Below are 8,608 nucleotides of genomic sequence, written 5' to 3'. Positions count from 1 at the left end.
TCATCATCATCCTCCCTTGGAAGTGGACAATCTGTAGAGATCCATTGTGACATGCTCACGTGTTGGAGATCCTTTTGGTTCTGACTTCGAAATGCTGAGGCCCATGCCACAGAGGAGCTCTGTGTGTTTGAACCTCTCCCTTGCCAATGGGAGGGTCCATTTTAACAATGTTCTTAGCACCTGTTGCATCGAAATGGAGTGGGCGATAAATAGTTTAGTGCAAGATGGCCCTGTCTGCAGGACGGGCTGAATGCTGATGCTCCTGTGCTGTCTGAGTAACAGGCTTACAGGGAATCTGCATCAGACTGAGATATGCTGTCCAAGACAGCAGGAGTCCTTAATGTGATCATAATTTTAAATAAGATGCAATCAGTCCTCAGTCCATGCATAGTCCTGATCAGCTGTTCATCCAAGATCTGAAATGTTGCCACATTTAAAAAACTAAAAAATTAACTCACCCCAAACAGTTTGTTTAAAATCTTGATGATTCAGCTTTGCCTTTTTTTTCTGAAACACCTTGTGTTATTAGTGACTGGGAGTTAGTTTCATACTGTTTCTCTCTAGCTCTGATAGGAAAGACAATAGTACCTGACCTTAATGGTGAACTTGATGGCCCTTGGTTAATGTCACCTGCTCTTTCAGACTGTGCTTCCAAACTCTCTGCAGCAGCATCCCTGACTGCAGTGAGTTTGCTCTCAGAGCAGACAATGAAGTCCACCACTGGATCAGGGTTTGGTTTTTTTTTTAGCAAATATCAAGTGAAGCTTTGAGTTCTTTATGTTCCTCCTCGAGACGAAGGTTTTGATAATCTGCCCACATGTATTTCTTGGTTTCTTGGTGCACAGTTCCTTGCTGTTTTAATACAGGCACCCTTCACAGCTCGGCAGACGCCTGAAATATGCTAGGCATGAAAGTTGCTGTCTATGAATCACTCTAGCATCGTCCTTGCTCGAGACCACCACCACATTCTTGTTAGATTGCAGATCAATTGCCAGGTGGAAAAACAGGGATATTGTGTCTCATTATTTGACCTCAGCTTTAAGATTTACAACTTTGAGATACTTACTTTGAGATTTACTTCTGTACGCTCCTTCCACCAGTCTAGATCAGCCATAACATTTTGATAGGCATCTTCAATGACACTGATTATGTGTTGGTCAAAACCTTTCCTTTCTAACAGCCAGGAGAGACATTCATACGTTAGGAAGTCAAAAACAACACAACCAATAGTTTTTTGTTTTTCCTTGGCATGTTGCTTAGTGTGCTGCAAGATCTTTATTTTCTGATCAACTGGAGAGCCATATAATCCCTCTTTGTCAAAAGTTAATGGGGCATGTCTTTGCTGGCCTAATAGAAAGTATCCGTGCGACTATTTGCAGCATTCTCTATTTAGTGGCGATTGGCTTCTAGTAATTAATATATTTTATTTTTTCAGCACCCTTTGTTTAGGGGATCAGCACCCTTTAGTGTTGTAAGTGTGCACAGTGATTGTAATCGGCATATATTGAATAGACATGCTAACACTGCCTTTAGGGTCCTCTTAACACGGATTCTTTTAAGGTGGCTCTGTCCTGAATGCTTACCAATTTCTCCCATAATTTGCTGTAATTATAGATTTGATTCCTGAATTGTCAACTACATTGTCACTTGAAAACAATTTTTTGCCTTGAAATGTTATTGCTCTCTCTCAATTTTGATTCTATTTTATAAATTTATTTATATGATACTGAAGAAACTCCTTTCAGAGGCAGTGGCATTTGTTGTGTACCCCCCCAGTGGTACTGGGGAATCCACAGCCACCATAGGTGCTGGGTCATTACATGCGCCCTTCCGTCCTCTGGGAGAGCTCTTTGCAACATTTGGCACGAACATGATGAATTTGGCTTGAATAGTTATAGATAGGTGGCTCGGGTTTTTTCCCCCTTTTTATTTTCATGTCAAACCTTCTCCTCGGTGGGGATGCAGCATCAGTATAATTGAAGAGGGGTATATGGCCATGTATTTTTGGTATGAATAAGCTATTTTCTATAGCAACTGAGGCCACCATTTCTGTGCGAGCAGTCTCACTTAAAAATAATGGCAATATGTTTAATCAAAATAGTTGTGGTCTTATGTCCAAGTAATTTACCTGATCCTTCAGCTGAAAATATCTCCATCCCTATCAAAGGTTTAGTTACCTATTTAAGAAGGTACTGGCAAACATTCTTAATTTTAAATTTAGACAGAAATTTATGTGTATTATCTTAAGACTGTGAAAAATACTGCTCTGTCTCAGTGGCCCAGCTGTCTTTGTTCCAGTCTGTCCGGCCACTGCTGACAACACTGGCAAAGACTCCTTTCTTGGAACGTGTGCCAATGGTTTTTGAACAAACAATGTTCTTTTGAACCATTATTTGAATTCAGAATTCTTTGCCCAATTCTGAGCAGCTGCTAAGGCCATTATCAGGGGAAGAAGGGTTATTCTTCATCTACCACAAGATTTGATACACCTACCATACATAATCCAGATTTAATTAAAGTATATACTCATATGCTCACAACTTAACAGTGGCATGCTAACGTGGCACTTTGCCTGGTGCCGTTTATGTCTAAGATGAACCTTAAGCAACTGTTTTGCTGGGCAATACACAAGTTTGTATGTATATGACTGTCTTTGTCCCAGAAAGCTTGCATAAAACAAAGCAAAATATGCTGCAAAATACTCAACGGGAACAGTAAAAGAAAACTCATACTTTTGCTATAATAAAATATAACAATTGTAATGCAGCAATGGACTCACCCCATTGAGTTTGTTTCCTTCTTCTCTGAGCATTTTGAGAGCCGGATTTAGAGGACAGCAAGGTGACTGTGTGGATATTTACTGAGTTCTTCCCACTCTTGAGGGCAGCGTGGGAGAAAGCATGACAGCTGCTGGGAATTTTGAAGAGCAGGTCTGCGAAAGGGCAGCCAACCAAGCCAATTCCACCTATGACTAATCAGCTGTGACTCATCAGACGCTTTGATTTCTTTTATTAAGGCTTTTCAAATCCTCAACATCCTAGGAAACATATAGGCAATACACAGGTACGATTAAATCAGAGCAATCCACAGGTTTACAGGTTATTACAAGAAATAACACCATTAATTCTCCTAAGTGCTTGTATACAGAAATAGCAAAGGAAGATGAGTAACTCCAAGAGCTGCATAACCCCAGGTAGAATGGCATCATGTTGTCTCAAAAAAGCCCTGGTATCCTAGCACCAAGCTCCCTTCCTTGCTAGTAAAGACCATTTTCTGGCAACTCTTAGACCACAGTGCTTCTCATTGGCGTCACTATTGACAGACCAGATTTGAAAGTGAGGACTGAAGAAAGCACACAGGCTTGACCAATGGATGATTTTTTTCTTTCTGCTTTCTACAAAATCACTTTTGAAAGTCCACCCAATAATTTTTAGTTTGATTTCCAAAGTTTTAGACGATCTCATGCTGTAGTTCCAGACTCTGTTGCGTCAGCATATAGAATAAAGCCTTTTTCATCAGAAAACAACAGCTTCTCCCTCATCCCTGTACACATACCTCTCTACTCAGACAAATTCAGCAATTCTTTCACAATTCAGTCCAGTACTGGAAAAGTAAATGTTCAAAGGGACAAAAGCACTCTGACAGGTAACCTGTTGTCCTGGTTTCAGCTGGGATAGAGTTAATTTTCTTCTTAGCATCTAGCACAGTGCTGTGTTTTGGCTGTTTGTCTTATAAACAACGTTTATAGGACACTGATGGTTTTAGTTGTTGCTGGGTGATGTTTATACTAAATCAAGGACTTTTCAGTTCCTTGGGCCCTGCCAGTGAGAGGGCTGGAGGGGCACAGAAAATTGGGAGGGGACACAGCCAGGACAGGTGACCCAAGCTGGCCATAGAGGTATTCCATACCATATGACATCATGCTGAGTATATAAACTGGGGGAAGAAGAAGGAAGGGGGACACATTTGGCATTATGGTGTTTGTCTGCCCGAGTAACCATTACATGTGATGGAGCCCGGCTTTCCTGGGGATGGCCGAACACCTGCCTGCCCTTGGGAAGTGGTGAATGAATTCCTTGCTTTGCTTTGCTTGTGTGCACGGCTTTTGCTTTACCTATTAAATTGTTATTCTCTCAACCCCTGAGTTTTACATTCCTTTCCAATCCTCCTTCCCATCCCTCTGGATGAAGAGTGAGCAACCGGCTGCGTGGTACTTGGTTGCCGGCCAGGGTTAAACCACGACACCTGTGCTTTTTAGAAGTGTGACACTTGGCAGCTTTTATAGCTTCCTACAACCTGCCATCCCCAGCACCTTTTTCTGCTTGCAGCTCCCTTTAGCTCGCAAAAGATTAGCTCCAGCATTTTGAGCTACCATTGCAGACTCTGCAGACCACGCAGTCAGGGAAAGATCAGCCCATGTTCCTCACCTCATTTAGCTATGTGGTTTTGGCAGACTGAGTCTGGTCTCTGAAGACCCCCAATAATTTGCAGGATGAAACTGAGGTTTTTTGCACATCATTTGAAGTTGTGATCATAACTGAGATACTGAAAGAAAAGACACATAACACAGAAGGAAGAAAGCCCTGTTACTGCTGGCTTGAAGCTGCTACTGATCTTTGGATATGAGAAGGTATTGAGCACATCTGCTGGTGTCTGGATTCCTGTATCCTTACCAGAGATAATCCATACAGGACTCAACAGATATCCTTCTGTCTAGTGTCTGCACATGCTAGTTACTCTTCTAAAACTCTGCTTTTGACAAGAAGTCGTCAAGCTCTTGGAGAAATGCCTAATGGAGAAATTCCTAACAGCCGAACATCTGTTTCCATCTGTAGAGCAAGGTGCTCACTCTGCCAGTGAGGGGCTGGAGAAGCCAACCCTAGCATCTGAGGGAGTGACAAGTTGGTGTACCTGGTAATTTGGGATATTTTACCACTAACATTGAACTATGAATCTTAACAACATTTCCCTTTCCAGTATGTGAGACTTATTCATGTAGGATGTGAGAAAAATCTCACATCAAGATGTTTCCTCAGGATTCCCAGAGTCATTCTTTACACTCAGACGCCTTAGAACTGATTAAATGAAGCCTCTTCTTTATTCCTTGTTTGCTCTTGAATGGTAATTAGCGTTAGGTGAAGAATAAGGCCTGACTGTCATGGGTCATTCAAAAAGACACAGTGTGGGCTCTGCCTTCGGGAAGAAGAAATGTAATGGGTTCTTGGCTGTAGGAGGCAGTGCATTAATAATGAGGAATTTTTGGGAAAGAATGTTCCTAATTTCATAACATTAAGTTGTATATGCTTAATGAATAAAATGGATAGTCCCATTGGATTCTAAATTCACTTGAAACACCAAGCAAATATGGCCTTAAAAAGACACCAATTTAGTAGTTTCAAGAATACAGATCTTTTCACTAATATACACAGTGTTCCAAACTGCTGCTTGGATTCAAAGAAAAAACAAGTTGTCTTATATCTTCTTCATGAACCAATCAAATTTTCTTGGGAATGTCTATGCTTTGTTGTGATATTACTGCAGTCTGACTGTACAGTCAACTAATACATATTTTTGACTAGTGGAAGGAATTGCTCTCCTCAGTATATTCCTAATTAATTTTAAACTTCCTTCATTCTTTTATGCTTTGAACAAAACCTGAAGGAGAAATACAAAAAGATACTGGTAAACTATCTTCCTTGGAATTTAAACATCTGCTTGGGTTTTTATCAGATGATGGGTTATCATACGTTTTTGGGAAACATAGGTGTTTCTAGGACTAAGGAATAAAGATGATAGGATGTTTTTTTAGTCTAGAGAACTTGGAATTGAGAAGATCAGCAGTAAATGTGTGAATGTGCTGCTATCACATCAAATTCCTGGTCACAGGTGCCAAGGACTTGAAACAACCCTCAGATTCATTCTGGCATCTGGGGCATCAAAGTGCCTAATCAGTGTTTTGATAGAAGTGCCTATCTTACTGTCATTTGTTAAAGAAGCTTCTATAAAATGAGAAATGCCACCATCTTACATGGTTGTAGTGGAGAAAAGCTCTTTAGTTCAGGACAAATGATTGAGGAGATAACCACTGATCAAAAGGTTTTGTTAAAGCCGTGTTCATGATAACATTTCATTAACTGAGTTATAAGTAGATTAGCTCTTTTGAGGCAGTCTTGCCAATATTTTTTCCTACCCTTAACGATGTGAACTGTCTATCCAATACAAGAACCATCTTCTTGTTTTTCTAGTGTGTTCTAATGTTTTCTCTGTGAAGGTGGAGCTCCCACACACCAATGAAGCTGAGAAAATGTGTAAACACGCTGAAACACCTGCAATCTCAGTTCCAAGCCTTCTAAAGCCAGCATCTGAGTCCCTATGACCAAGCACTCATTGCCGTTTTGGAAATGATTGGATCTAATTTGTTAGAATTTGCTGATAATTCTATAGAAGCCCTGGGTTATTTTTCAGAAACTGTATACTGTGCAGAGTAGATAGGGTCTGCACACTCTCCTGGATCTTCTGCTTGAAGCTTGAGCCAAAAACCAACAAAATAGTATTGATCCTTCTCTACATGCTGCTTAGCCTGCAAAACAGACTTTTTTCACTTCTATATAAATTTCTTATAATCAGATTTTATTTGCTATTGTGGGAGAAGCTTGGTAGTGATAGTCAGCTATCTGAGCTAGCTGATTAAAATCTTGGAGCAAGCCTAAATTGGTGGTGAGTAATTGTTGTTGGCTAGTAAAGTCTCTTTTACTGTTTAAAGCTAATACAACACAAGCTGAAGATTCTGATAACAACCTACTTCCTTTCTGAGTTGGGGAGTTTTAGACTACCTATGCTCAACACCTCCGAGGTGTTGAAACTGGAGAAATCCGTGTCCTACCCATACGTTCAATGGGAACTCAGGGAGCAGACAAGGAAATTCTTCTGTCACAATAAGGAAAATTACTGTGCCTTCCACCCCTCTTCAAAGACAATACTTCAGTGATTTACCACTCAAGGTATTTTCTGTAAACTGGATTGGCTACACAGGAGGGAGAGGAATGCTTCTATGGAGGAACTTTTGCTTAATTTCTGGAAGAAAGAGCTTCTCCTTGCAAGTGACCAGAGAGTAAAATATAAAAAACCCACATGTTTTCCCTCCTCAATAGTCTCACAACTGCCTTCTCTTCAGTCCTTTCCACAAAACATGAACATTTGGGAGGTGAGAATCTCAGCTTTGCGATCAGTCTCCTGCTAAAGGAAGGACACAAACTCTACGTGGACAGGTGAAATGCAAAAGTTTACATCAGAGCTAATGACTGTAGGATTCCTTAGCAGCTGGTGGGAATCAAGTAGGTATACTGAAATGAATCTGGAGGATGAGTCAGTTCATGGTGCAGGTGTGTAAAGTAGGTCTGATGATTCATGATTTAAAATTGCCTAGTTCTCTCCTTTAATTCTTAAGAGCCTTGGGTGACTAGATCATGTATGACTGTCTGGGAAGAAAAAAAAAATTAAAGGTTAAACCAGATTAATTCTGTCTGGAGACCTTGGCTTTTTTTACCGCTCCCCCCCACCCCCACCCTTATTATTTAAACAGAGATTTGTGATGCTGCCTTCAGTAACTTCTCAGTGATCAATGTGTGATGAGAACAGGTTAGACAAACACATTGTTTCCTTGGATGTTTAAAGTCAGTTAACAGAGGCAAAAATAAATTTTTAAAAGGAAAAACAAAAATAGGTTTACAAATGAAAACCATCATGATTTCTGACACTTTTAGTAGATTATAATCACTAATCACACAAAAGGATGCCTCATCTGTGTTGCTGGGCAGGAAGAGTGGTCAACTGTCTCTGCTGCATGTATTCTAGACTTCTACAAATTTATTTTTGTTTTGCGTGAAACCATCCCACGTTATCTTACATTTCAGAAGAAACCTGCCACTGTAGTCTGCAGGTCCTCATTTTGACGTTGAAAAAATAGTCTTTTCTATTAATATAATTATAGGGTGAAGGCACTGGGCTAATTAGGGACACGTTTGGGATTCTCAGATCTTGAAAACCAGCAATTATGAACCCAGGGATCTCTGTTAGCAAGGGAGTGTAAACTGACAATTGCCTGTGAGCACAGAGGAGCCTGTGAATGTTCTGAAGTATTTGCCATGCTTGCCTTTCCTGCTTTAAGCTACCCTGTTATATAGCATTTCCTGTAGTGTATTGCAAATTTTGGTAACAGACTTGCAACCTAGTTCTCCATAGAGACTACCTGTTTAGCATGCTGAATGAAGGAGTTTTGTCAGAAATTCTAGGAAAAGAGCCTCTTTTATGTTGAAGTTTTTCAGCAAGATTTAGAAGCTCTAAGCTTGTAATGTGAGCTTGTGTCTACCTGTATTTGTGAGTCAGTGATTCTGAAAGCACTCAACAAGGAAATCAGTTTCTAAGTCTAGACTCTGAATTCGGTCTTACAGGATCCACAGAAACAGGCAATCTGCTGCAGAAACCTCCAGACATTGTTACAGCAGCTAAAGTCTTGCCGTTTTCATGATGTGGTACTGCCTCCTCTAAATCCTTCTTCCCAGCTCTCTAAGAAAATACATGCTTTGCAAGATTTCCCCACTGCAACCTG

The sequence above is a fragment of the Falco rusticolus genome, chromosome 1 (genome assembly GCF_015220075.1).
Source record: "Falco rusticolus isolate bFalRus1 chromosome 1, bFalRus1.pri, whole genome shotgun sequence".
Classification (NCBI taxonomy): domain Eukaryota; kingdom Metazoa; phylum Chordata; class Aves; order Falconiformes; family Falconidae; genus Falco; species Falco rusticolus.
Note: the sequence above shows the minus strand (reverse complement) of the source record.